This window comes from Oncorhynchus nerka, linkage group LG25, assembly GCF_034236695.1.
Source record: "Oncorhynchus nerka isolate Pitt River linkage group LG25, Oner_Uvic_2.0, whole genome shotgun sequence".
NCBI lineage: Eukaryota > Metazoa > Chordata > Actinopteri > Salmoniformes > Salmonidae > Oncorhynchus > Oncorhynchus nerka.
Genome location: NC_088420.1, coordinates 11,781,147 through 11,808,910, shown reverse-complemented (window position 1 = coordinate 11,808,910; position 27,764 = coordinate 11,781,147). Strand labels below are relative to the sequence as shown.

Below are 27,764 nucleotides of genomic sequence, written 5' to 3'. Positions count from 1 at the left end.
AGCGGTAGTGGCAAGTAGTGCAGTAGCAGTGGTCAGTAGTGTAGTATGGTGGCAGTAGCAGTAGTGGTAGCAGTAGTGTAGTAGCTGTAGCAGCGGTGGTAGTGGCAGCAGTGGTGGTAGTAGTAGCAGCGGTGGTAGTAGCAGTGGTAGCGGTAGTAGCAGCAGTAGCAGTAGTGGTAGTAGTAGTAGTAGTAGCAGTAGTAGTAGTAGTAGTAGCAGTAGTAGTAGTAGCAGTAGCAGTAGCAGCTGTAGTAGTAGTAGTTGTAGTAGAAGCAGCAGCGGTGGTAGTAGCAGTGGTAGTAGTGGCAGTAGTAGTAGCAGTGGCAGCAGCAGTGGCAGTAGTAGCAGTAGCAGTATTAGCAGTGGTAGTAGTAGTAGTAGCAGTAGTGTTGTAGCAGTATTAGCAGTAGTAGTAGTAGTAGCAGCGGTAGTAGTAGCAGCGGTAGTAGTAGCAGCGGTAGTAGTAGTAGTAGTAGTAGTAGTAGCAGTAGTAGTAGCAGTAGTAGTTGTAGTAGCAGTAGTAGTAGTAGCAGTAGCAGTATTAGCAGTAGTAGTAGTAGTAGTAGTAGTAGTAGTAGCAGTAGCAGCAATAGTAGCAGTAGCAGTAGCAGCAGTAGTAGTAGCAGTAGCAGTAGCAGTAGTAGCAGCAGTAGTAGTAGTAGCAGTAGCAGTATTAGCAGTAGTAGTAGTAGTAGTAGTAGTAGTAGTAGCAGCAATAGTAGCAGTAGCAGTAGCAGCAGTAGTAGTAGCAGTAGCAGTACAGGCACTAGCAGTAGTAACGACCTCTACTAGTCAACCTTCAGTCTACTGATCCCCACACTATCACAGAGTCCCACCACTCAGGTTAATTTCTATCCTGTCTGCTCAGCCCATCCATCTGTATTGACAGCTGTGGCCAACAGAGAGAAAGCCATCATCTACTTGTCAGAGCAGGTTAATGTTGAGGAGTGTCGTTTCCCCTTTATAGTCCTGTATACCTGCACATTCCTCTCAGGGCTCATTGTTTTCTTTTCCTAGGTTGGAGGACACTGCCTCTCCAAGTAACGAAATGCATTTCTTCCTTCTGGCTTAGCTGCCTGTGTTTTTCACTGCTGACAAATCTCATTGACTACAACTTCAATATTTTTTTTGCAATGTTTATTGATGGAAATCTGACATTTACACACGTGATCTTACATTGACCATATTTAGGTAGATTGATATTTTTTGCATGCAAAGAAAGAATGATACTGTTGGATAAGAATAAAATGGAGGTCCACAGTCTGTAAGGCATGTCAGCACGACTGTGCCTTTAGCAGCTAGGCAGACAGACGGTGTCTTGATACAAGCACCAGCAGACCATTCTCTCCGACACTGCCTTAAGTGGCCCCATCTACAGTATTAACAGCTGCATTCAGCATATTGAGGAAGATGATACTACGGCTTTAATGACCTGCTTCGTTCAACTGTGAAAGTGGAGAACAGAGGAATGCCACATCTGGATCCTCTGGAGAAGCAGTAGCCCTCAATGGGCTGGAGCAGAGTAAGGGAGGCAGTGGGGGAAGCCGTGGGGCTCAAGTATGTGTGTGTGTTTGTGAGTGTGTGTGCGTGCGTGCGTGCTAGGGCTGACACAGTTACCCTAGAACCGTCTAACCGACACTTATGAATGAAGACCGTCATTAAAATATAATAAAATAACCGTTTTTTTTTTGTTTGTTTTTTTGCGAAACTAACAGCTGACTGACTGACGGCCGGTCAGTCTTGTGGTTGAGTCCGTTGCTGCTGTAACATGGACTCTATAACTTAATTGCTCCTTGCTGAAACAAGCAAAGTGTTTAGCAAACGAGTTTTTGGTTGCCCAGCTCAAGGTTTCCCAATGTCAGCCCTGGGGCACCCCCTGGGGGCACGTTTTGGGTTTATCCCTAGCACTACACAGCTAATTCAAATAATCAAGGGGTGATGATGTGTTGGTTATTTGAATCAGCTATGTAGTGCTAGGGCAAAAACCAAGACGTGCTCCCAGGGGAGGGGGGGAGGGGCCAGGACCGAGTTTGGGAAACCCTGGGCTAGGTAATGCATGGCCTTCTGAGTGGCGCAGTGGTCTGAGGCACTGCTTCTCAGTCCTAGAGGCGTCACTACAGATCCTGGTATGATCCTGGGCTGTATCACAACCGGCTGTGATCGGGAGTCCCATAGGGCAGTGCACAATTGGCCCAGCGTCGTCCGGGTTATGGGAAGGGTAGGCCGTCATTGTAAAATGAGAATTTGTTCTTAACTGACTTGCCTGGTTAAATCAAAACTTGAAATAAATTCCCCCCTCCCTGCAGCACATGCAGTCAGTTTGTTTTTACTCTGGACAGCTCTGACTTAGAATACGTGGACAACTAAAAATACCTAGGTGTCTGGTTAGACTGTAAACTCTCCTTACAGACTCATATTAAGCATCTCCAATCCAAAATTAAATCTAGAATTGGCTTCATATATCGCAACAAAGCATCCTTCACTCATGCTGCCAAACATACCCTCATAAAACTGACCATCCTACCGATCATCAACTTCGGTGATGTCATCTATAAAATAGCCTCCAACACTCTACTCAACAAACTGGATGCAGTCTATCACAGTGCCATCCGTTTTGTCACCAAAGCCCCATACACTACCCACCATTGCGACCTGTACGCTCTCGTTGGTTGGCCCTCGCTTCATACTCGCCGCCAAACCCACTGACTACAGGTTATCTACAAGTCTCTGCTAGGTAAAGCCTCGCCTTATCTCAGCTCACTGGTCAGCATAGCAGCACCCACTCGTAGCACGCACTCCAGCAGGTATATAGTATCTCACTGGCCAATTCCTCCTTTGGTCGTCTTTCCTTCCAGTTCTCTACTGCCAATGACTGGAACGAACTGCGAAAATCTCTGAAGCTGGAGACTCATATCTCCCTCACTAGCTTTAAGCACCAGCTGTCAGAGCAGTTCACAGATCACTGCACCTGTACATAGCCCATCTGTAAACAGCCCATCTATCAACTACCTCATCCCCATACTGTATTTATTTATTTATCTTGCTCCTTTGCACCCCAGTATCTCTACTTGCACATTCATCTTCTGTACATCTACCAATCCAGTGTTTAATTGCTATATTGTAATTACTTCGCCACCATGGCCTATTTATTGCCTTAACTCCCTTATCTTACCTCATTTGCACTCACTGTATATAGACTTTTTTTCCCCTACCATATTATTGACTAAGTTTTGTTTATTCAATGTGTAACTCTGTGTTGTTGTATGTGTCGAATTGCTATGTTTTATCTTGGCCAGGTTGCAGTTGCCAATGAGAACTTGTTCTCAACTAGCCTACCTGGTTAAATAAAGGTGCTCTCAACTAGCCTACCTGGTTAAATAAAAGTGTTCTCAACTAGCCTACCTGGTTAAATAAAGGTGAAAAAAAAAATGTGTGTTTGCAATGAAGGCAGTAGAAGACATTTGACTTGAAGATTAAGAATAACAACCCCCCCCTCCCCACAAAAATAGCCTAAAGTGTTGACTACTCAAAGAATTTACAAGTCTTGACTTTTGCCTGAAATCTTTGGTGTAATTTCTTTATTTTATTGACAACTTGGTGGTGCCTTCAACATGCTGTTGTACCGACACGCTATGTGTCCTTTAAGTTTGAATGTGGGGGTTAACTGCTTGAATGGGAATTAGTTAAGGCCTGTGCACCTGAATGAACAAGGAGAGCTACCTATCGTTGAGTGGATGCAGTGTGGTCGACAGAGTGAAATAACAGTACCTGAGAGCGCCCGTGTGTGTTAGCAGCACAATTAAACAAAGGCCTAACAAAGGCCTACGTTTAGCTTTGGGTCCGTCAGCTGCGCCGTGTTCAAGCGGGTGCTAACATGGCGCTGTGTTTGACAGTCTGTTTAATGTGCCTGCCAGCCGTCCCATGCGCTGTAGGCTATGCATTCTGCTTCCGTGCACAAATTGTTCCCCACACACATGAACTTCCTCCATAATACACAGCATAAAGAAAAACCCTGCCAATAAATTACCATTATTCAATTATGAATGCTCCTATTATTTACGGCTGTTTTTAAAGAAATGTAAATGAACCTTGAGTCTTGAGGTAATGAATTTGATTACACTGGCATATATAATGTAAGGGTATTTGAGAATCAAAGGCATATTTTCTTTTAAGATGTTCCCCCGCATTGGTAATGAAGACGGGGACTAAGCAGTGTGTTGCATTTTAAAAGAGGATAATTTCTATTGTTTGGGGAATATTTGTAATCATTCTGCAGCGTGACGAGTTAGTTTGTTTGTCTATTTTTTAATGGCTTTTTTGTTGTGGGTATTCCATTTGGAAACCAGCCAGGATTCATAACGTTATTCCATTTAATCCAACCGTTAATTTCACAATTGACAACCATTTCGTACGGCTCCTAACCTCACATTAACATAACTCATTGGATTTCACATCAAATCAAACATTACCACTGCATCAACCAACAAACAAACTACTTTCTCAGGCCACCACAGTACAGTTTAACACGTCTTTTCCTGAGTTGACAGACAGACAAAGATAATTGGTTGGTGATGGTGGGTTTAGCCTATACAGTAAAAGCTTGTTTGGAGATGCAATCATCTAGCATTTTGTTAATAAAGCCGGACCAGTTGTGTGGTGCCCGAGGGCCCGGCCTACTAATCCTGAGACAGGCATAGTGAATGGTCTGCGGCTCGGGCTTGCCAGCGTCCCTTAGCCCTGGTTGAGAGCACAGTGCTTTATGGGCTGAATCCATTCTCTCCCAGGGACAGGCAATAGTGTAAATACTGCTCAAATTGACCCATGCTTTCTCAGGCAGCCATTTTGTTTTCATTAAGCCCCATTATAAACTGTCTGACCAGACTGAGGCTGCTCAGCACTGAGGTGTGATGGAGTGAGTGTGTGGCTAGTGATGTGAGAAGCTAGCTAAGAAAGTGAAATTGAAAGTGGAAAAAAAGGACAATCTCTCTTTTTATGAACTCAGCAACTAAAGAAAGGTCAGGACACTGTCTTTCAAAGATAATTCGTAAAAATCTAAATAACTTCACAGATCTTCATTGTAAAGGGTTTAAACACTGTTTCTCATGGTTGTTCAATTAACCATAAACAATTAATGAACATGCACCTGTGGAACGGTTGTTAAGACACTATCAGCTTACAGACAGTAGGCAATTAAGTTCACAGTTATGAAAACTTAGGACTCTTAAGAGGCCTTTCTGACTCTGAAAAACACCAAAAGAAAGGTGCCCAGTGTCCCTGCTCATCTGCGTGAACATGCCTTAGGCATGCTGCAAGGAGGCATGAGGACTGCAGATGTGGCCAGGGCAATAAATTACAATGTCCGTAGTGTGAGACGCCTAAGACAGCGCTACAGGGAGACAGGATGGACAGCAGATCGACCTCGCAGTGGCAGACCACGTTTAACACCTGCATAGAATCGGTACATCTGAACTTGCGGGACTGGTAAAGGATGGCAACAACAACTGGCCGAGTTACACCAGGAATGCACAATCCCTCCATCAGTGCTCAGACTGTCCTCAATAGGCTGAGAGAGGCTTAACTGAGGGCTTGTAGGCCTGTTGTAAGGCAGGTCCTCACCAGACAACACCGGCAACAAGGTTGCATATGCGCACAAACCCACCGTCGCTGGACCAGACAGCACTGGCAAAAAGTGCTCTTCACTGACGAGTCACGGTTTTGTCTCACCAGGGGGGATGGTGAAAATGTTGCATGCTGAATGCTAGGCTAAATGCTATGCTAGGCTATCAATACTCTTACACAAATGCTTGTTTAGCTATGGTTCAAAAGCATATTTTGAAAATCTGAGATGACAGTGTTGTTAACAAAAGGCTAAGCTTGAGAGCAAATATATTTATTTCATGATGAAATAAATATATTAAAATAAAAAGTGTTACAATTTGTATTACATACAGTTGAAGTCGGAAGTTTTCATACACTTACAGTAGGTTGGAGTCATTAAAACTCATTTTTCTACCACTTCACAATTTATTTTTATTTTTATTATTATTATTATTTTTAATTTTACCCCTTTTTCTCCCCAATTTCGTGGTATCCAATTGAAACTTCAGAGTGTTTTATATCCAATACTAATAATACTATGCATATATTAGCAACTGGGACTGAGGAGCAGGCCGTTTACTCTGGGCACCTCTGGGCTCCTTTCATCCAAGCTACTCAATACTGCATCCATAAGAAGTTAAAAGCAATCTTTTTATGTCAGCAAAGCAAGGTAGAGCTAACTAGCTGTCAATAAACTAGCTAGCTAACGTTACAACAGTAAGCTAAGCATCTAATCAAGTTGAAGTCACTGCACTATAGAGCAAAGTCCTTGCATATATCATTTTTACTTTTTTTTTATTTTCTCGCAATGGCAAACTATTAAATTACTGTCACAACATTTGTAATAATTTAACTAGATATTCTGCTTATTTCATGGAGTGTAATACGAGAGTGCAGTGATATCAAAATGTAAGAACTATGTTTTGATATTTTGAATGGCGGTTGCTCAATATTCAAATTTGAATATGAGTTCCATGTCCTAGAACACCGATTGGTTGAGGGAGGAGCGTCACATAGGAGTGACACAATCAGACGTAAGAAGTTGGAGTGTACCCATGAGTTTTCCAGCTACATTTCCAGGTTTAGAGCTTCCAACCCTGTTCTATTCATTCTATTTCTATGCCCCCCACTCTAGTCTGTTAGTGGATGTGTGTGAGTTTAACCCCAAAAATGCCTCAGGCAGTGTCAGTGGCATTAGCACTGCATTTGCTCTGGAGTGGCGGCAGTGGGCTGACCCAGTGATCCTGTGTGTAAACAGAGTGCTGTGACTCCCTCAGTCCAATATCCCCCCCGCACCAAATAAGGAAGACGCAGTCAGAGCTCAGCCAAAAGCTGAAGTGAAGAATGGACAAAGAGAAAGTGAGAGAGGGAGAGAAAGAGGGTGAGTCATTGAGATAGAGAAATAGAAAGAGAGAGACAGAGAGGGAGAGAGAGAAAGAACAAGATAGATAGAGGGAAATGTTATTGCTTACGGAAATGCACACAGTTAATAGCTTCCTGTGTGCGATCTAGTAATGTGATGGTCGATTATTATCTTCCACTCATATTCCCTGGGGGGGAAGGTCCCATTTCCTCTACACAGACCACACCCCTTGTTGTTAAAGTAATGAGGCAGGTTGAACAATACAAGGGGTCTCCTCCCAACAATAAGAGGGTATCCTCCCACACTAACAATACGAGGGTCTCCTCCCACACTAACAATACGAGGGTCTCCTCCCACACTAACAATAAGAGGGTCTCCTCCCACACTAACAATAAGAGAGTCTCCTCCCACACTAACGATTCGAGGGTTCTTCTCCCACACTAACAATAAGAGGGTCTCCTCCCATACTAACAATACGAGGGCACTCCTCCCACACTAACAATAAGAGGGTCTCCTCCCACACTAACAATACGAGGGGTCTCCTCCCACACTAACAATAAGAGGGTCTCCTCCCACACTAACAATACGAGGGTTCTTCTCCCACACTAACAATAAGAGGGTCTCCTCCCACACTAACAATACGAGGGGTCTCCTCCCACACTAACAATAAGAGGGTCTCCTCCCACACTAACAATAAGAGGGTCTCCTCCCACACTAACAATAAGAGGGTCTCCTCCCACACTAACAATACGAGGGGTCTCCTCCCACACTAACAATAAGAGGGTCTCCTCCCACACTAACAATAAGAGGGTCTCCTCCCACACTAACAATACGAGAGTTCTTCTCCCACACTAACAATAAGAGGGTCTCCTCCCATACTAACAATATGAGGGTCTCCTCCCACACTAACAATAAGAGGGTCTCCTCCCACACTAACAATAAGAGGGTCTCCTCCCACACTAACAATACGAGGGGTCTCCTCCCACACTAACAATAAGAGGGTCTCCTCCCATACTAACAATATGAGGGTCTCCTCCCACACTAACAATAAGAGGGTCTCCTCCCACACTAACAATAAGAGGGTCTCCTCCCACACTAACAATACGAGGGGTCTCCTCCCACACTAACAATACGAGGGTTCTTCTCCCACACTAACAATAAGAGGGTCTCCTCCCACACTAACAATACGAGGGTTCTTCTCCCACACTAACAATACGAGGGTTCTCCTCCCACACTAACAATACGAGGGTCTCCTCCCACACTAACAATACGAGGGTTCTCCTCCCACACTAACAATACGAGGGTCTCCTCCCACACTAACAATACGAGGGTTCTTCTTCCACACTAACAATACGAGGGATCTCCTCCCACACTAACAATACGAGGGTTCTTCTCCCACACTAACAATACGAGGGTCTCCTCCCACACTAACAATACGAGGGTCTCCTCCCACACTAACAATACGAGGGTCTCCTCCCACACTAACAATACGAGGGTATCCTCCCACACTAACAATACGAGGGTCTCCTCCCACACTAACAATACGAGAGTCTCCTCCCACACTAACAATAAGAGGGTCTCCTCCCACACTAACAATACGAGGGGTCTCCTCCCACACTAACAATACGAGGGTCTCCTCCCACGCTAACAATACAAGGGTCTCCTCCCACACTAACAATACTAGGAGTCTCCTCCCACACTAACAATACGAGGGGCCTCCTCCCACACTAACAATACGAGGGTCTCCTCCCACACTAACAATACGAGGGTCTCCTCCCACACTAACAATACGAGGGTCTCCTCCCACACTAACAATACCAGGGTCTCCTCCCACACTAACAATACCAGGGTCTCCTCCCACACTAACAATACGAGGGTCTCCTCCCACACTAACAATACCAGGGTCTCCTCCCACACTAACAATACCAGGGTCTCCTCCCACACTAACAATACGAGGGTCTCCTCCCACACTAACAATACCAGGGCCTCCTCCCACACTAACAATACGAGGGTCTCCTCCCACACTCTTAATACGAGGGTCTCCTCCCACACTAACAATACGAGGGTCTCCTCCCACACTAACAATACGAGGGTCTCCTCCACTACTAACAATAAGAGGGTCTCCTCCCACACTAACAATAAGAGGGTCTCCTCCCACACTAACAATACGAGGGTTCTCCTCCCACACTAACAATACGAGGGTCTCCTCCCACACTAACAATACGAGGGTCTCCTCCCACACTAACAATACGAGGGTCTCCTCCCACACTAACAATACGAGGGGCCTCCTCCCACACTAACAATACGAGGGTCTCCTCCCACACTAACAATACGAGGGTCTCCTCCCACACTAACAATAAGAGGGTCTCCTCCCACACTAACAATAAGAGGGTCTCCTCCCACACTAACAATACTAGGAGTCTCCTCCCACACTAACAATACGAGGGGCCTCCTCCCACACTAACAATACGAGGGTCTCCTCCCACACCAACACAAAGGAGTCTGATCTCGAGAATTGATCTTGACTATCACCCAATCATAAAGTGCCCTGTCACAGACCCACTGGTAATATTAATAGCAAAGCTGGCACAAATGATCCCCCCCCACCCCCACCCATTCCGCTGCTTGTGTATCAACGTAATGAATTCATAATCTCTAGCCGAGGCTTTTGTAGATCTCTATCGCCGTGGAGATAAGAGAAGCAATAGCAGCTCTAATAGCTGTCAGTCTGTCTTCCCCTCTTTCTGTTTCTGACTCGGCCTCTCTCTCTCTCTCTCTCTCTCTCTATGCCTCTATGGCTCACTCTCTCTCTCTATGTCTCTCTCTCTCTCTGTCTCTCTCTCTCTATGTCTCTATATCTCTATGTCTCTCTCTATATATATCTCTGTCTCTCTCTCTATGTCTCTGTCTCTCTCTCTCTATGTCTCTCTATGTCTCTCTCTCTATGTCTCTGTCTCTCTCTATGTCTCTGTCTCTCTCTCTCTATGTCTCTATGTCTATGTCTCTGTCTCTCTCTCTATGTCTCTCTCTCTCTATGTCTCTATATCTCTATGTCTCTCTCTCTCTATATCTCTGTCTCTCTCTCTCTATGTCTCTCTCTCTATGTCTCTCTCTATGTCTCTATGTCTCTCTCTCTCTATGTCTCTATGTCTATGTCTCTGTCTCTATCTCTCTCTCTATGTCTCTCTATCTCTATGTCTCTCTCTCTCTATGTCTCTGTCTCTATGTCTCTATCTCCCTCTCTCTCTCTCTCTCTCTCTCTCGCTTTCTCTCTCAACCAAATGGGGGCCTGTGTGTGTATGCATGTGTGTGTGAGAAAACTATCAAGCTAGCAGCAGTGGCCCCTGTACGCCTCCTGAGGAACAAAGCTATTGTATAGCAGAGAGCCAGACAGTTCTCAACTCTCTGTGCATCTATTTGCCAAGATGAAAGCCGTGCGGGTTTTTGTCAAAAAGATGAGAATATATTTGAGAGGTAAGTGTCGAGGAAGGGGAGCCCCTAGGGGACATCCGACTGGTGGAGAAAAAAAAAAGTTTTGTACATGGGGCCTTCGTTTTCTCCCTGAGTTGCCTGACAAACACTCCATCACAGGTGGAGTAAATAGTGCCGTACATGAACTCAAAAGTAACTCAAGCTGCCAGAGCTGCTGCTACCTCTCAAGGGCCGGCTGTCATGTCTGTTTGTTTTTAATTGATGGGGCATTGCTATCAGAGGTCGTGGGGCTGTCTGTCACCCTCTGGGGAGTGATGGGGTGTTACTATCAGAGGTGGTGGGGCTGTCTGTCACCCTCTGGGGAGTGATGGGTTGGCTTGGGTGGTTGGAGTCTTTTAAAATTTTCCAGGCCTTCCCTAGACACTGCCTGGTATAGAGGTCCTGGATGGCAGGGAGCTCGGCCCCAGTGATGTAGGCTCCCGGGCTCCCGAGTGACGCAGCGGTCTAAGGCACTGATTCTCAGTGCAAGAGGTGTGAGTAAACAGTCCATGTTTTGAATCCAAGCTGTATCACATCTGTCTGTGATTGGGAGTCCCATACGGTGGTGCACAATTGGCCCAGCGTCACCTGGAGTAGGCTGTCATTGTAAATAAGAATTTATTCTTAACACACCCCCTCGGTAGCACCTTGCGATTGAGGGCGGTGCAGTTCCAATACTGTAGAACAATTTAAGCATCTGAGGAGTCATGCCAAATCTTTTCAACCTTCTTCATGACTGTGCTGGTGTGAGAGGACCATGTCCTTAGTGATGTGGACATTGAGGAACTTGAAGCTCTCGAAGCACTCCATTAAAGCCCTGTCGATGTGGATGGGGGCGTGCTCGCCCCTCCATTCCTCCCTGTAGGCCGTCTCATGGTTGTCGGTGATCAGGCTTACCACATTGTGTCGTCAGCAAACAGGAGAGAGAGAGAGAGTCGGAGAGAGAGTAGGGGAGAGAGAGAGAGAGACGATAAGAGCACCCAGTGTAGTCGACTCAAAGCTGTGTCATGGATTGCCCATGTCAAGAAGTGAGTGTTCCTCTCTCCTTCCATGCACTAACCCACATGTCCCTAGCCCCAGTGAAATGTACCATGTTAAGCCTCCACGCCACCAGGGGAAAAGCGGTGTGCGGCTCTCGAAGATTTATCGGCCTGATTAAATTAGGCAACGGTGAATAAAGATATGGGGAAGGGGAAAAAAACACCATCAAATCACACCAAACGATTTATTAAGTGCTCATATTGATTAGCCCCCATTTGACCTTTTATGGTGTTACATGTCACACCATGTTTAAAACACAGAGTACTGAACGGAGGAGGGGAGGGGGAGAATGACACTGGTACTTTGTCACAGAGTGTACACTAGAGATGGGTCCCAATCCATTATGGGTGGCAGGTAGCCTAGCAGTTAAGAGCGTTGAGCCAGTGACCGAAAGTTTGCTGGTTTGAATCTCTGAGCCAACTATCTGTTGATCTGCACTTGAGCAAGGCTCTGGATTAGAGTGTTTGCTAAATTACTCAAATGTGAGCATTTTTTTTTATCTGGGCCCCTTGAAATGTTCACTACACAAATACAGTACAGACTCAAATTGGAGGACTGTCCTTTTTAGTGTTGACCCTCCCAAACTTGCATGGCAGGTCTACCCTTATTCTGTTTTCTGGGCCAATCAATTTAGGTTGGCAACAGCCTAAAGACTAATAAACACAAGTGTTGACATAATTAGATTTGAAATTGTTCATTATCAATTATAATAGATTAGGATAGAGCCTAAGGCCAAACGATGGAGGCTAACTTGTACTTGTAGAGGATGAACCAGTCATTCATGCATGCTAACTGGAGTTCAGGCAGGGGATCAGTAACAGCTGATTTGAAAACAACATTATTACATCACTAATGTATTTCAGCCAAACTCTCCCTTTATAGAGCGTTTAAAAAGCTGTCATTTATTGACAGAGACAACACTTAAAAAAAAAGTGGTTTTGAAATAGCCTAGGGACTGATTAATGAGGTTTGCACCTCTAATAACGCTATGAATTCTTAAATCAGATTGCAACTACTGTACTGCGTCTATTCTATACGTTTCAGAGCTAAAGTAAGATTAAGGACATTGGTTAATTAATGATCACTATTTCTACGTTACATCAACCGCTACCCTTCAGCCCCCAACCTCTCCTGACCCAGGGTTTCTACATGGGGTCGACCGTGAACGTTTCCAATAACGTTCGACCCCAAATCCTCATCTGTTCCGTCTACGAGCGGTAGGTAACGTCAGCGCAGAGAGGCAGTACAGTTTTTTTTTTGAGGGTGTAACTCGAATAGGGAGGCACTCGACACCCATCTCCCCAACCCCAGTCGAATGAGGTGGATTTAGGAAGAAAATAATCCATACCTGCGACGTGGAGATAAAACACAGCAACAAACAGATACGCATTTGTAAATTATCGCACGGCTTGGGTTTTAGTTCCATTGTGGCGATCAACAAAGGGAATGATGTGAAAACAGAATACAGACTTGCAAAGGGCGTGATTTATAGCGGCGGTTTGCCCCGTATAAAATCGACTACGTTTTTTACACAACTGACATTTTTGATTATTCTTCAGTTTGTTTTTATTTCATGGATGCAAAATAATCCTTTTTGGAGGAGAAATTGAATTGTAAATTGTCCCCCATATGCCCCCCATAAACAAACTCGGAGGGGGGCAGTATAATTATTATTTATTTTTTTACATCTCACGCCACTCAAGTAAGTGTTTACTATTTTCTTTCTAACGTTTTTACAGAAATATGAACGAACATGTAGTTGTTTGATACAAAGTTACTATTCATAGGCTGTAAACATTTTCCCACGTAGGCTACAACGTAATGTTACTTGTATCCCGCAGATGGCTTTGTTCAACTTCACAAAACGAATACTATTTAACAGACTTAATTCATGCTGTATGGAGAAGTTGTATTTTAACTGTATAATTACAACAAAACATTTCAACCATAATTAGAAAAGTAATTCGTGTTTTATTTTATTTTACTCATTCTCACAGTCAGCAACACATTGGATACGAATAAAGCTACAATGTTTCAGTATATAGCCAAGCCTTTTAAACGTATCGAAATAATTGATACAATAAAATATTTGATGATGACTATTTTTGGTTTATAGCTTTAGTCTGTCTGTGTAGGCTAGTTAAATGCATTCTCTTTTAAGGTGTGTTTGTATTGTAAACAACCATTTCAATACGACGAGGCGCAATTGGTGTCTTGTGCTCTGGGAAGACTGTTGTTATGTATGTTATTATGTTAACGATGTGTTTCTTTTGAGATGAGCTACATTGTAGGAGCTACTATTGACGCGTGGTTTGGGGGTGATTGTTATAATTGTCATTGGGCATACAGTATGCAGGCCTGTCCCAAATTAGAGTATAGCTCAGACAAAGATTGAAGCTGAGCTGTTGAGCTGTCGTTATATCATTCTATGACATCAGTTCAATAAACTGGTGAAGAGGCAATGAACTTCAGCTGATGCATACTGTGCTAGGTTGTTTATTACAGGGTTAAGGTGCCCACTGGCAGTGCTGAATGATCCTGTTTTATGTTGGATTAATCGACATTTGAATCACAATTGGACTTGTTTTTTGCATCTAAGCACCTTTATTTAACTAGGCAAGTCAGTTGAGAACAAATTCTTATTTACATTGACGGATGACGGCCTACCCCGGCCAAACCCTAACCCCGGACAAATTCTTGTGATAGAGCCTGGAATCGAACCAGTGTCTGTAGTGACGCCTCTAGCACTGAGATGCAGTGCCGTAGACAGCTGCCCCACTTGGGAGCCCAACATTATTTTCCTGATAAAAGTGTGATATATGCATGGAAATATAATTAAATAGAATCAAGGTGGTAGGTAGGGGTGGCAGGTAGCCTAGTGGTTAGAATGTTAAGCCAGTAACCGAAAGTTTTCTGGATCGAATCCCTGAACTGACAAGATAAAAATATGTCATTCTGCCCCTGAACATGGCAGTTAACCAACTGTTCCCCGGTAGGCCGTCACTGTAAATAAGAATGTGTTCTTAACTGACTTGCCTAGTTAAATAAAGGTTAACTTTACAAATAGTAATAGCCTAGCCTATTTCGAACAGTGGTCTGCTGTTAAATACTGTATGTTTGGACTATATGATACAGTGTTCAATTATCTGTGGAGAAGCCTTCTATTAAATATAATCACCATCCTCTAGTCCAGGGGTGGGCAATACCAGTCCTCAAGGGCCTGATTGGTGTCACAGTTCTGCCCCAGCTAACACACCTGACTCCAATAATCACCTAATCATGATCTTCAGTTTAGAATGCAATTTGATGAATCAGCTGTGTTTGCTAGGGATGGAGAAAAATGGTGACACCAATCAGGACCTCGAGGACTGGAGTTGCCCACCCCTGTTCTAGTCTAATGCAACGATAGCGGGTTCACAAAATACATATATTGATGTCTATGTCAACTAAAAAACATGCAATTGGCCATTATTGTTTTCTCCCAGGCAATTTATATTGTGAGTTTTGTTATGCTATCATTATTGTAGTTAAACATTACATCTTGGTGTTGGCTAGAATAAAATAAACAAATTTGTAATGATGAGATCCACATGTCAATTGTCAGAAAAGAGAAACGTGGCGTCCTTCAGAGTAATTGGACAACACCTCACATGTAAAGAGGCACATATCAACTGTGTCCAGCATCCTTAATGTCACTTTAATTGAACAATTTATCACCACTGATCTTCGTCAGATGCTAGAAAGGGAAGCAGAGGAAAACACACGGAAGAGGAACGCTGCCAGGCAGGCAGAGGCAGTTAGCTGAGACCAGAGGATGTCACAGGCTTTGTATCTGCCTTCAGATAAACAAATCAATGCATTTGACTGACAAGCCCATAAGGAGTTGAAATGAATAGAATTTGGTAATTGATGTAAACATGTAATCTGAAAAACTTTTGATTCCACCAAAGCCTTGGGGAGGGTTGGGTTTTTTTCTCACTTGGAAGTGAAAAAGTTAATTGAATTATTCCCCCGTATATGATTTTTGTACAAATGTATTTGTAGGTGTCCCCCCGAGGGTTTTGAAATTCATTTCCTCGCAATTATTACTTTCTAATCTTTTTTTTCCTCTTTCCCCCTCACTTATCCGTATGGTGCTTTTTATAAATGTTTGCAAAGGATCAAAGGAGGTGATTCCAGACTCTAGTCTTCAGGCCCGCTGTCAGAGTAAATAGTCATTTCACTAAACATTTAACTTTGAAGATTTTCAACTTTCTGCCTCTCACATTGAGGCCTGTTTTAAAGGCTCACACGAGGCAATGGGTCTTATTACCCTAGATTACAGGACTTTCATGTCGCTCCACTTCGTCAAACAATAAAATAAAATAAATCATTTTATAGACCATTTAATGCAGTGCTAGGCCTAAGTGTTTTTCTATTGGGTGCTTCTTACTACGTAGTGCCATGTTGATTGCATTTGAAACCAAATTAAATACATTTAGGTGACATCAAGGGTTTTCCAATTAGCCGCGCTGCTCATCGACTTCAGACGCCATGGTAACATGGAGCATTAATAGCAGCTGCACCAGAGGACTCCATCGTGTTATTAGGGACCAGAGGACTCCATCGTGTTATTAGAGACCAGAGGACTCCATCGTGTTATTAGAGACCAGAGGACTCCATCGTGTTATTAGAGACCAGAGGACTCCATCGTGTTATTACAGACCAGAGGACTCCATCGTGTTATTAGAGACCAGAGGACTCCATCGTGTTATTAGAGACCAGAGGACTCCATCGTGTTATTAGAGACCAGAGGACTCCATCGTGTTATTACAGACCAGAGGACTCCATCGTGTTATTACAGACCAGAGGACTCCATCGTGTTATTAGAGACCAGAGGACTCCATCGTGTTATTAGAGACCAGAGGACTCCATCGTGTTATTAGAGACCAGAGGACTCCATCGTGTTATTACAGACCAGAGGACTCCATCGTGTTATTAGAGACCAGAGGACTCCATCGTGTTATTAGAGACCAGAGGACTCCATCGTGTTATTACAGACCAGAGGACTCCATCGTGTTATTACAGACCAGAGGACTCCATCGTGTTATTACAGACCAGAGGACTCCATCGTGTTATTAGAGAGAAGGAGAGAGATGGATAGAGAGATGCAGCAGTGGCTCGTATCGTCGTTGAGGGAGGACACCTTTTAAGTGGTTGTTAATGGAAAGTGTTGATCGTGACTTTCATCTACTTGCTGTACATGAGTGGTATGAGTGGAGTGTGACTCAACCCATCGTCAGGATCTTGGATCATAGACAGTAGCCTCTATTCAAACTGCCCAAAAAGAGGGTAGAAAAACAGACAATATTCCATACACTACTTACTGCTTATATCTTTCCACCTTTCCTCTCCTGCACTGTGGCCACAGGGGATAAGAGATTAGGGCTGTGGAATTATTGACCGATTCGCTCAGACGTGTTCCCCCGACTCCGAGTCCGAATCAGTAGATTGGCCGTGGCAACAGCCCTCTGTTAGAAGTGAAAAACAGCCTCTGAGATTCCCTAAAATTATATTTACACATGAGTTCCCTCTGAGCACAAAGGATGGCCCAGAACAAGCAGAGCTCGCTTTAGGGGTGCCGTTGGGTCGGAGCCCGGGACCAGATTTAGGGGTTCCGCGGGGTCGGAACACGGGACCAGATAAGACAGGCAGTAATGGAACTCAACATGATTGATCCATCTCACTCAAGGTTAAAGTCCATCTCACAGTTGGCTGCACGCCTGAGCTAGGCTGGGAGTCTCCTTTCTATCTCTGTCGGCTTTTCCTAAACCTGCCAACAGACAGATAAAGCTAAAGCTCTGTCCCTGCTTTGTACCCCACAACTTCCTCTTGTCTATCTGATGGCTCTAAAAGGACTTCGTGGACACACTACCAGGGCCTTGGCATCCCTTGCCCCCAGATACCGGGTTTACACCATAGGCGCAACTTTGGTTTTAGAAGTGGGGTGGGACATATATATATATTTATTTTTTATCCAGTCGGATAAACACTCCAAACGGCCTACCTGACTGCTTGGAGGCGTCTGCATGGTCCTAAAGCACACCCTTGCCTGGTTTTGTATCACATTCCAATTATAAAACTGGGGAGACAAAAATTTAATTTGAGAATGTGGGGTCCCTGTCCCCAGTGAACGTTGCGCCCCTGATTGTCTATCTGATAGCTCTAAAGTGACTTTGTGAACACACTCCCCTGGGCCTTGGCATCCCTTGTCCCCAGATACCGGGGTTTACACCAATGATTTGCTCCTGTTCTTTTGATGTTGATGTGTTGATACACTTAGAAAAAAATTGCTATCTAGAACCTAAAAGGGTTCTTCGGCTGTCCCGATAGGAGAAACCTTTGAATAAACCTTTTTCGGTTCCAGGTAGAAACGTTTTGGTTCCAGGTAGAACCCTTCTGAGTCCCATGTAAAACAATTTAAGCAGAGGGTTCTACATGGAACCCTCTGTTCTATCTGGAACCAAAAAGGGTTCGCACTGGAATCAAAAAGGGTTCGGGGACAGTCGAAGAACACTTTGGAACCCTTTTTTCTAAGAGTGTACAGTAATGCTTAATTCACTTTGTGGAAGGGAACCCCCCTCGTTTGACGGCTATTCCGGCTCTTCCCCCCCCATCTCAATCCTCCGTCTTTATGGTTATGGAGTTAATGTGAACTGGTGTTTCATGGAGAGGTTGTAATTAACACCCTGTCTGGAATTAACCAGGCTGTTTGTCTTTCTCTCTCTCATGTCCCCTCTGATTCCAACACTGGACTGCTCTCTAGCTTGTTCAGTGTGATTACCAGCTGGCGTCCCCAGATTGATGGCGCCTCCCCCTTGGGGCATCCTCAAAAAACAGGTTCTCTCAAGGAACTTCAACCAGAGTTATGACCCCTAGTTGTGGAGAGCCGCCGACACCCTATTCATACACCCCAATGGGTCATTATGGCAGGTTGGGATTGGCCCATTTATTCTCCAGTTAGGGTCCAGACCGGAAGGCTGATGTGTCACGTTGAGCCATTGGCAGGGGGGGATTTGTGAAGTCAGTTTGAGTTGTGTCCTGGTGGAGTGCTGTAGTGGAGGAGGTCTTACAGTTCATTCTCAATCAATGCTGTTGATCGCCCCAACATGTTGATGTAAAAGGAATTTTATGAAAATGGAGATGATTTCCTGAAACAGCAAAGGACACGTATAAGAACAAGAGAAGATATACAGTGTATACACAGGTACACCTTTGTTTTCTGGTTTTCAAAACCAATTCTGCTAAGAGAGTTCTTTCTCCTCAGTCACTAAAAGGAAACATACATATACTGTTAGTAGTGCTGAACGATTAGCGTTTTTTGATGTCACTTCTGTTTCAGTTTGATTATAAAACAAATAATCGCGGTTTTCGGTTACAATTATTTAAAAACAACAACATTAAATGCACTATGCATCATGTGGGTTGAATGCTAACAACAAAGAATAAAACAATACAAGTCCCATGACTAGCGACGGCCCATTATCACTTATTAACCATCATTGTTCACATGACTTTACTTTAATCAAATATTTCAGATATTGTGTACATTACATCTTGTTTTATTTGATGACTTTATTATTTTATTCCAAGTCATCATCTCATCTCTCAAGAACTGCTGCCTTCTATCAAAATCACTATTTTAGTAGTAAATAAGGCATGCTTTTATGGCTCCTGAATACCAACTATCAATCACTTAGATCATGTATTTTCAGGCTCGCGAAGCAACTGCTTTCTATCCTTGTCGATCACCAGTTCTCTCTTGTCTCCATGTCTTGTGCCGTACAGACCGCATAAGTTTAAGCGGGCGAGCAATGGATTATGGTCATTGTAGTTCATTCCCACGTTTTATGCGCTAAACTGTGTAGAATATTGGCCTGTTGGGAACTTAAATTCCCTACTACATTGCACAGTTCAGGCTTGATCTGGTTTATCTCTACAGAAAGTGCACATGGAGCTCACAAAAGGAGACACCTCACACACATGGTTATGTGCTTTAAAATAAAAAAGGAGACACCTGTACCATGTCAGATATCTTTTTGAGTTTGCATCCCAATATTACATTTTATATACATCACAGAAGACTGAAATATAACAAAACTGTTTGACAAAGAAACACAATGTTAATTCATTTGGAAATGATGAAAAAAAGATGAATAACATTCCACCCATGAAGGCCACTAGTTAATTTGACTGCAGAAAAGGGCTACGGCACAACGTCTCACTTGAATTAGACCTTTTGTTTAACATTTCCATTAGCAATGCATGAGGTTCACTAGAAGGCCAAAATGTGACCTTATAAATAAGGATTTTTTTCCCCCTCAGCTTTAGCATTTCAGTGCTATAGAAAGTGGTAATGTTGATGTGTTTACATGCCCTGGGGAGCCCCATTCTTCGTCATTCTCCCGAAGAGAGTGATGCCAATAGGGCTTCAGGCTTGGGAGTGGGGCCACTGCTATACATACACATAAGATGATAACTGTAGTAGATGGTTAGGTAGTTGGTTAGGTAGTAAGAACGCCTGCTCATTCCCAGGTGGGGGGACGTTTAAGGGGGGGCTGAAAAGGCCTGAGAGAAATGCAGAGAAAGGGGGAGAAAAAGAGCAAAAGAGGGAGATAGTGGTTTTCATGTGCTAAAAGCTGTTAATCCTCTGGCTTTTGTGTCTGAACAGAAAGCTCAGGACAAGATGGCTAGGCCCGGGAGCATTCAGAAGCCCTTCTTTTGTTGTCAGACTCAGCCAAACCGACGGACATCTGGTAGGGGAAGCAGGGAACGGGGATAGAAATGGGGGGACTCTCAGCTGGTTGGGGATTGGGGGAGAAAGTGGGGAGGGGGGAGGTGAAGGGGGTGTTGTCATAGAGAAAAGAGTGGAACGACCAATGGGAGTTGGCAGATAATTGATGGATGTCAGTAATTGTTTGTAGTTCAGGCATGAAAACATGGGCCTCTGGGAGGCTGGGGAGAGAGGGAGAGAAAGAGAGATGGGGGAGGACAACCGACCTGACTGCTACATCCATCACTCAAGTCTGGCTAGGGTTAAACAGGAGTAAGTACCTTTCTGCCAAGTTTGTTCATCTCTGTGCATTGGGGATAAGGGGGCTATTCGTCCTGGTTAGGACGAATAGCATAGCGGTCTGGGAGGCCCCCTATGTGGTAACAAGTCTAAATGGGAGAAAGGCATGCAGACTTCTACTATCATATCAAGCTTAATTCGATTTGTATGCAGATGCAGTTTTTCGTGTGACTGGATTTCAAAAGAGCATATACTCCAGTCTGGAAACCAAAATGACTCTGCACCACGGTGTGTATAAAAGAGAGAGAGGGAGCGAGTTGAGATGCATTTTGTTTCCCCTCGCCTTTGCCGTGAATCACGAGCTTATCTCTTGGAAGCAAGTACACCTTTCGGAGGCGAAGAAGACATTTCTATGTAAACACCCCGAAACCCCTGCTGTATTCCAGTAGACAAGTAAGAAACTGGGAGGATGAACCACCATTTTGTTTTTAATTTTAGAAGAAGATTAACATTTGTTGTGGTAAATTCTTGGGTGTTTTGGACGCAACTTTTACCATGGCAGGTGGGATGACGGCAAAGGTGAAGATCTCTTTTATAGTACTGCCACACACGCTGACTGACTGACTGACTGACTGACAGAGGAAGGAACATGTCCCCCTGATGCACCAAAGCCCTTCACACACGCCAAACTTTAGTCTCTTTTATCTCTTCTCCCATTCTTTCCTCACTCCTGAAGTTTTAACACCAACAGATCTCTGCAGTGGTAGCTAAACGTAATTGGGAAGGGGAGAAAATAAATAAATGAACTCTTGTGTGTCACTGATTAGAAACAAATAGAGCCTCTGGAAGAACGACAACCAATCAGAGAGATACAGTGCTTTGACCAGAGGGAGGGGTAGCTATATAGTCTCCTTATTTATTTATTATATGCATGCTAAAATACATTTTGGGAGTATATTATTTTTTTCATTATTTTTATAGGCAGGTTATATTTTTGGGGGGGAGATTGTCTCCAACATTAAACTTATACTTATTTTGTTCCAAAAGGTTTTGGAAGGTCTTTTCCAGTGTCAAGATTAGAGAAAATCACTGATTGACACTTCGCTGTATCCTTGTAATCTTTAGGCTTCCGACGTTGCTGAAGCGTTACCTGAGCGTTGTCACGGCGTTCCACGCTGACCTTGCCGTTTTTCATTCAGCAGCCGCGTGCTGAGAAAGAACTGCTGGTTTATCTGATAGGGATGGAACAGTGAAGGGAGAACAAGAATGGTTTGTTTACAAGGAAATAAATGGCGCTGTTATCTGGCACTGTCTATTTGCCGATTGATGCGAGGCGATAGTGTCAAGAAATAAAAGCAGTGTGGAGCAGGCATTGGTGGATTAGGGCCTGCGGTGTATGTTGGTGAGGCAGGGAGCTCTCACACCGAGCGTTGCATGGGGAGATATAGAGGCCCTGTCATGTACGCTACGAAGAAATATGGAGTATTGATATGAGGAGTTGGTGTTTGAGGCAGGAAGAAGGAGTTATGGAAGTGCTGTTACATGCACGCACGCACGCACACACACACACACACACACACACACACACACACACACACACACACACACACAACCCCATCAGAGAAAGCGATGGGACATCTCGGCGGGACAGCCGTTGTTACCGAACCCTATTTGACTGAGCACATGGATTGGCGCTCCCTCTCCCATTGGTGGTGGGGTATGGGGGGACAAGTATCCCCCCATGACGTGTTGTCATGCAGCCTCCAATCTCTAGTCGTGACAGGGTGGAGGTGGAGAAGAAGAGAGGTAACAGGAGGGGAACAAAAGCAGGTCTGAGGGGAGCAACAGGTGGAGTATGGGAGCTGTCCTGGGGTGAAGAGAGGGATGGAGAGGGGGGGCAAAGATGGAGAAAGAGAGCTAGAGAGTGGCATGACAGATAGAGAGCCTGGAGGAGAAGCAGAAGGGAGCTAGAGAGACAGGGCTAGCTGTCATTAGCATTGAGATAAAGGTGGGCTAATGAATTTGAGATATAGGTTCCATAAAAGCAAAGAGAGAAATAGACAACGGGCTGACTTCAGCTCCACCAACCAAAGCCAAACTCTCCACAAGTCAGGGTGCTCTGAACCCCATTCTACCCAAGATGGCTGCACGCTGCTTCACTTGCCAACTGCTGTGGCAAAGCCCCTGCCAGGGCCATATTAGTGTGGCAATGCCAGATGAGGAGTGGCTGAATACAAATGACCCTGTGCCAAACAGATTATTAATCTCTCTGTATCTCTGTCTGCGCGGTGGGTTGTAGCTACAGGGTATAGTTTGTAAAGTAGAGAGGGTGTACGTCTAAGTGGTAGACTTTAGTTCATTTTCTTGTGTTTGTGTGTTTGTTTTCCCACCACTGCCAACCTCTATAAGTATTTTCCTTGGCTGCGCAATAATGCAACTCTACAGTTGCCTGTAGCTATGTTTTGGCTAGCTACACTTAAACTGCACAACCATATCTGTCATGTTAGCATGTTGTTAGCTAGCATACACACACAGAACCAGTGTCTCTGCCTACCCTACAGCCCTAGCTGTGTGCTGGTCATAATCAGTCCTCAGGCACTTCTACCCGGCAACTAATAGTGGATGCGGGCCCCATTGTAAAGCACAGTAGGGTTTTGTTGAGCCTGCACCCTAAAGAGAATGGCATGGAAACACGTTTGCCGCAGAGGAGAGCCTGGTATTGAGCAGGCGAAGAGAGAAGACAGCTGTAAAAGTGATCGATCGTTGGCCTTTACCTTTGCTCATCAGTAATGCTACCTGCATTATCTTAAAGAGCCACTGAACATTCTCATTGGCCTTTGTTTTTCTGTTGCTCATTAGAAGAATAAAAAAATAAGAGATTTCAGTCTTGGAGGAGTGTTTCCTGACTGATTTTGTGTTTGGTTAATGATGTGTGTCTCTGATGAGACACTGTAGGAAGCCTATTTCACACCTCAAAATCCCCAGAATGAATCTAAGATAACTCAAGAAATCTGCAAAAAAAAAAATTGACGTTTTTGCCAAGGATGTTTTAGTTGTGCAATTTTTGGTGCAGTATTTCTCAAGTAAAAAAAAATGTGAGACGTGTTGTCTTATGTAAACAATGTCGGGCTGCTGGGCAGGTCTTTCTCACTGTCTATGCTATTGAATAGAGAGCAATCACCGCATGCTCCCACCATGTTTGCTCCGTCCATGTTTGCTCTCTCCATGTTTGTTTGTAATCCATTTTGACACGAGAATAACTATTTCTGGCTCATATCCCTTTCACATTCTGAAATTGCATTTTTGTACCCCATTATAAAAGAAAACTGCAGCAATTACGGTGTTTTTATATTTAAACAGTTTTGTTATATTTCAGTCTTCTGTGATGTATATAAAGTAGAATATTGGGATGCAAACTCAAAATGTAATGCATTTCAACTCAATATCTGACATGGTACAGATGTCTTATTTATTTAAGGCCATAACCATGTGTGTGAGGAGGATACTTTTGTTTCAAAGTAGATTTGTTTAAGACTACCAAGAAACACTTTGTGTGACCCTGATTTAGCCCACTGCAGTAAAAGTTTAAAAGCAGTTGCTCTATAAAGACAAAAGACGACAGACGTGAGGTAGGGCAGCCATTTTCAAATTTAGTTATTAAGGGAGGAAATTTAGGAATCTTCTGACATTGGAATTTTTTGCCAAAATTAGAGTTGAGGGAAAAGGTCAAACAGTTTTGGACTGGTTTGGTTTTAGCTACAGTCCAAGAGGTTGAGATTATATTGACCTATTTAAGCTCTCATTACAAATATTTCAGATGATTCAGGGACCTTCAGTACGGTTTGCACTTATCCATAATTGGTAGCAATAGGTCATTTGTAGCTGTGACATCTGTATTTATTTATCAAATCTCCTATTTTCTCCACTTCATGGGTTTCACTGACATGTGAGGGAATTTCATGCAAAACCTTCTGATTTCATATTTCTCCAACGTCCACAATCTGCAACACATAACCACTCAGTGGTATCCTACACTTCTGTTGGAAGGAAGGTTGTAACTCCAGGTGAAGTGTGTGTGTGTGTGTGTGTGTGTGTGTGTGTGTGTGTGTGTCTCATTATCTGGACGAGACACATAACTGAAGATGTGTGTGTGTGTACTCTTATGTGTGCAGGAGTGAATAGTTGCTATGTAAAAGCTTGTCTAGGGCTGGCTTCACTAAGCTGGAATTCTGGAGGTGCAGTGTGTGGAGTCATAGTTTAGTGGATTTGACCGCTGTGGTTTATGAGTAAAGTGGGGATTTGAGGGTGGTTGGTGTGTAGGGCCTCTTTTGTGGTTTGTGCCCATTAGCTCTTGTGACATGACTGCAATGGAGAGAGCTGAACACAAGCCCTGTGGCCGCACCAGATCTGACATCATCAAAGCCACATTCTCAGGCCATATGTATGAAATATATTGTAATTAACTTCCAAAGCCCCAATGACTTCAGTGTCAACAGAATTAAGAATTTATTAAGAAAATCTTTCATTTTTGAATACCCTTGTTTACTCCTGATGTGCATGTAGTCGTGTGAGATTACCCTGTTGATGTACCAAGGTTCTAGTCTTGTCTAGTTTTAAAGATGCCCTGATGTGATGTGTGTGAGCTTGCATAGATATGGGTAGGCTGGCATGAAATCTGGACAGTGTGTCCTTTCATCCCAATAACACTGCTATTGTGTGTGCGTGTGCGTGTGCGTGTGTGTGTCTGTGTGTGTGTGCGTGTGTGTGTGTGTGCGTGCGTTTGCGTGTGCGTGCGTGTGTGTGTGTGTGCGTGCGTGTCTGTGTATGGCAACACATTTGCCGCAGAGGAGTGCCTGGTATTGTGCAGGCGGAGAGAGAAGACAGCTATAAAAGTGATCTATCACTGGCCTTTACCTTTGCTCATGACTAATGCTATCTGAATCTTAAATAGAACAGAGGAAAGATCTGAGGTAGTGCGGCCATTTTGGAATTCAGTTGAGGGGGAAAATTAAAGAGATTTATCTATTCTCTGACATTGGAATTTTTGGCCAAATTGAGAGTTGAGGGAAAAGGTCAAACAGTTTTGGACAGGTTTAGTTTTAGCTAAAGTCCAAGAGATTATGAGATTATTTTGACTTTATTTAAGCTCTCATTACAAATATTTCAGATGAATCAGGGACCTTCGATACGGTTTGCACTTATCCATAATTGGTAGCATTAGGTCATTGTAGCTGTCACATCTGTATTTATTCATCTAATTTCCTAAATTGAACTAAAAACCTCTACTTGCACACACACCCCGCAAAATATAGTTAGATTTGCTGTGACTGTGTAACCTAACAATTTCCTAAATTGATCTTTTCCTGGGGCCCATACAAAAAATGAAACATTACATAATACAGAACATTAATAGACAAGAACAACTCAAGGACATAACTAAATTAATTTAAAAAGGGCACACATAGCTTACATGTCAATACATACACAAAATATCTAGATCAAGATTAGCGGAGAGGCATTGGTCGGCGAGGTGTTGCTTTACCAGTTTCCTTAAACCATGTTTGCTGTTCATTTGAGCAATATGAGATGGAAATAATGGCTCTATATAATATCTTACACTTTCTTGAATTGGTTCTGGATTTGAGGACTTTGAAAAGATCCCTGGTGGCATGTCTGGTGGGGAAAGTGGGTGTGTCAGAGCTGTGTGTAATTTGACTATGCAAATTATTTGGAATTTTCAACAAATCATTTATTATAAAAATAAAAAGTGATGCAGTCAGTCTCTCTTCAACTCTTAGCCAAGAGAGACTGGCATCAATAGTATGTACACTACCGTTCAAAAGTTTGGGGTCACTTTCCTGAAGCACCTCCCACAAGTTGGATTGGCTTGATGGGCACTTCTTAAGTACCATACAGTCAAGCTGCTCCCACTACAGCTCAATAGGGTTGAGATCCGGTGACTGCTGGCCACACTCTGGCCAGTCAGCTGACTTCTTCCTCCCTAAATAGTTGTTGCATAGTTTGGAGCTGTTCTTTGGGTCATTGTCCTGTTGTAGGAGGAAATTGGCTCCAATTAAGCTCTGTCCACAGGGTATGGCATGGCGATGCAAAATGGAGTGATAGCTTTCCCTCTTCAAGATTCCTTTCACCCTGTACAAATCTCCCACTTTACCACCACCAAAGCACCCCCAGACCATCACATTGCCTCCACCATGCTTGACAGATGCCGTCAAGCACTCCAGCATCTTTTCATTTTTTCTGCGTCTCACGAATGTTCTTCTTTGTGATCCGACACCTCAAACTTAGATTTGTCTGTCCATAACACTTTTATCCAATCGTCCTTTGTCCAGTATCTGTGTTGTTTTGCCCATCTTAAACTTTTCTTTTTATTGGCCAGTTTTTGCAACTCTGCCTAGAAGACCAGCATCCCAGAGTTGCCTCTTCGATGTTGACGTTGAGACTGGTGTTTTGTGGGTGTTTTGTGGGTACTATTTAATGAAGCTACCAGTTGAGGACTTGTGAGGCATCTGTTTCTTAACTTCTTGCGTCGAGCCATCCCGGATCCGGTATCGTGACTACAGCCTCAAGCTCATTACCATAACGCAACGTTAACTATTCATGAAAATCGCAAATGAAATGAAATGAATCTATTTGCTCTCAAGCTTAGCCTTTTGTTAACAACACTGTCATCTCAGATTTTCAAAATATGCTTCTCAACCATTGCAAAACACGCATTTGTGTAACAGTATTGATAGCCTAGCGTAGCATTTAGCGTTAGCATTCAGCAGGCAACATTTTCACAAAAACCAGAAAAGCATTCAAATAAAATCATTTACCTTTGAAGAACTTCGGATGTTTTCAATGAGGAGACTCTCAGATAGCAAATGTTCAGTTTTTCCTGAAAGATTATTTGTTTAGGACAAATCGCTCCGTTTTCTGCGTCACGTTTAGCTACGAAAAAAACATGTATCCAGGATTGTGTAAATCTATCCGCAAGCTCATTAGCATAACACAACGTTAACTATTCATGAAAATCGCAAATGAAATGAAATGAATCTATTTGCTCTCAAGCTTAGCCTTTTGTTAACAACACTGTCATCTCAGATTTTCAAAATATGCTTTTGAGCCATAGCTAAACAAGCATTTGTGTAACAGTATTGATAGCCTAGCATAGGATTATGCCTTTCTTTCAGCATGCAACATTTTCACAAAAACCAGAAAAGGATTCAAATAAAATCA

At 43.5% G+C, this 27,764-nt stretch overlaps 1 protein-coding gene across 5 annotated transcripts in view; it reads left to right on the top strand.

Annotated features, from left to right (window-relative positions):
- ptprsa (protein tyrosine phosphatase receptor type Sa) overlaps nucleotides 1–27,764 on the top strand; it is a 459,556-nt gene that overhangs the window by 111,498 nt on the left and 320,294 nt on the right. For 2 of the 5 annotated variants that reach the window (XM_065009562.1, XM_065009559.1), the window contains exon 1: nucleotides 12,770–13,175. The exons of the other annotated variants lie outside the window; for them this stretch is intronic. The gene's annotated coding sequence lies outside the window, so the exon portion shown is untranslated. Of the gene's footprint in view, nucleotides 1–12,769; nucleotides 13,176–27,764 lie in introns of those variants that run through there. 5 annotated transcript variants of the gene reach the window in all.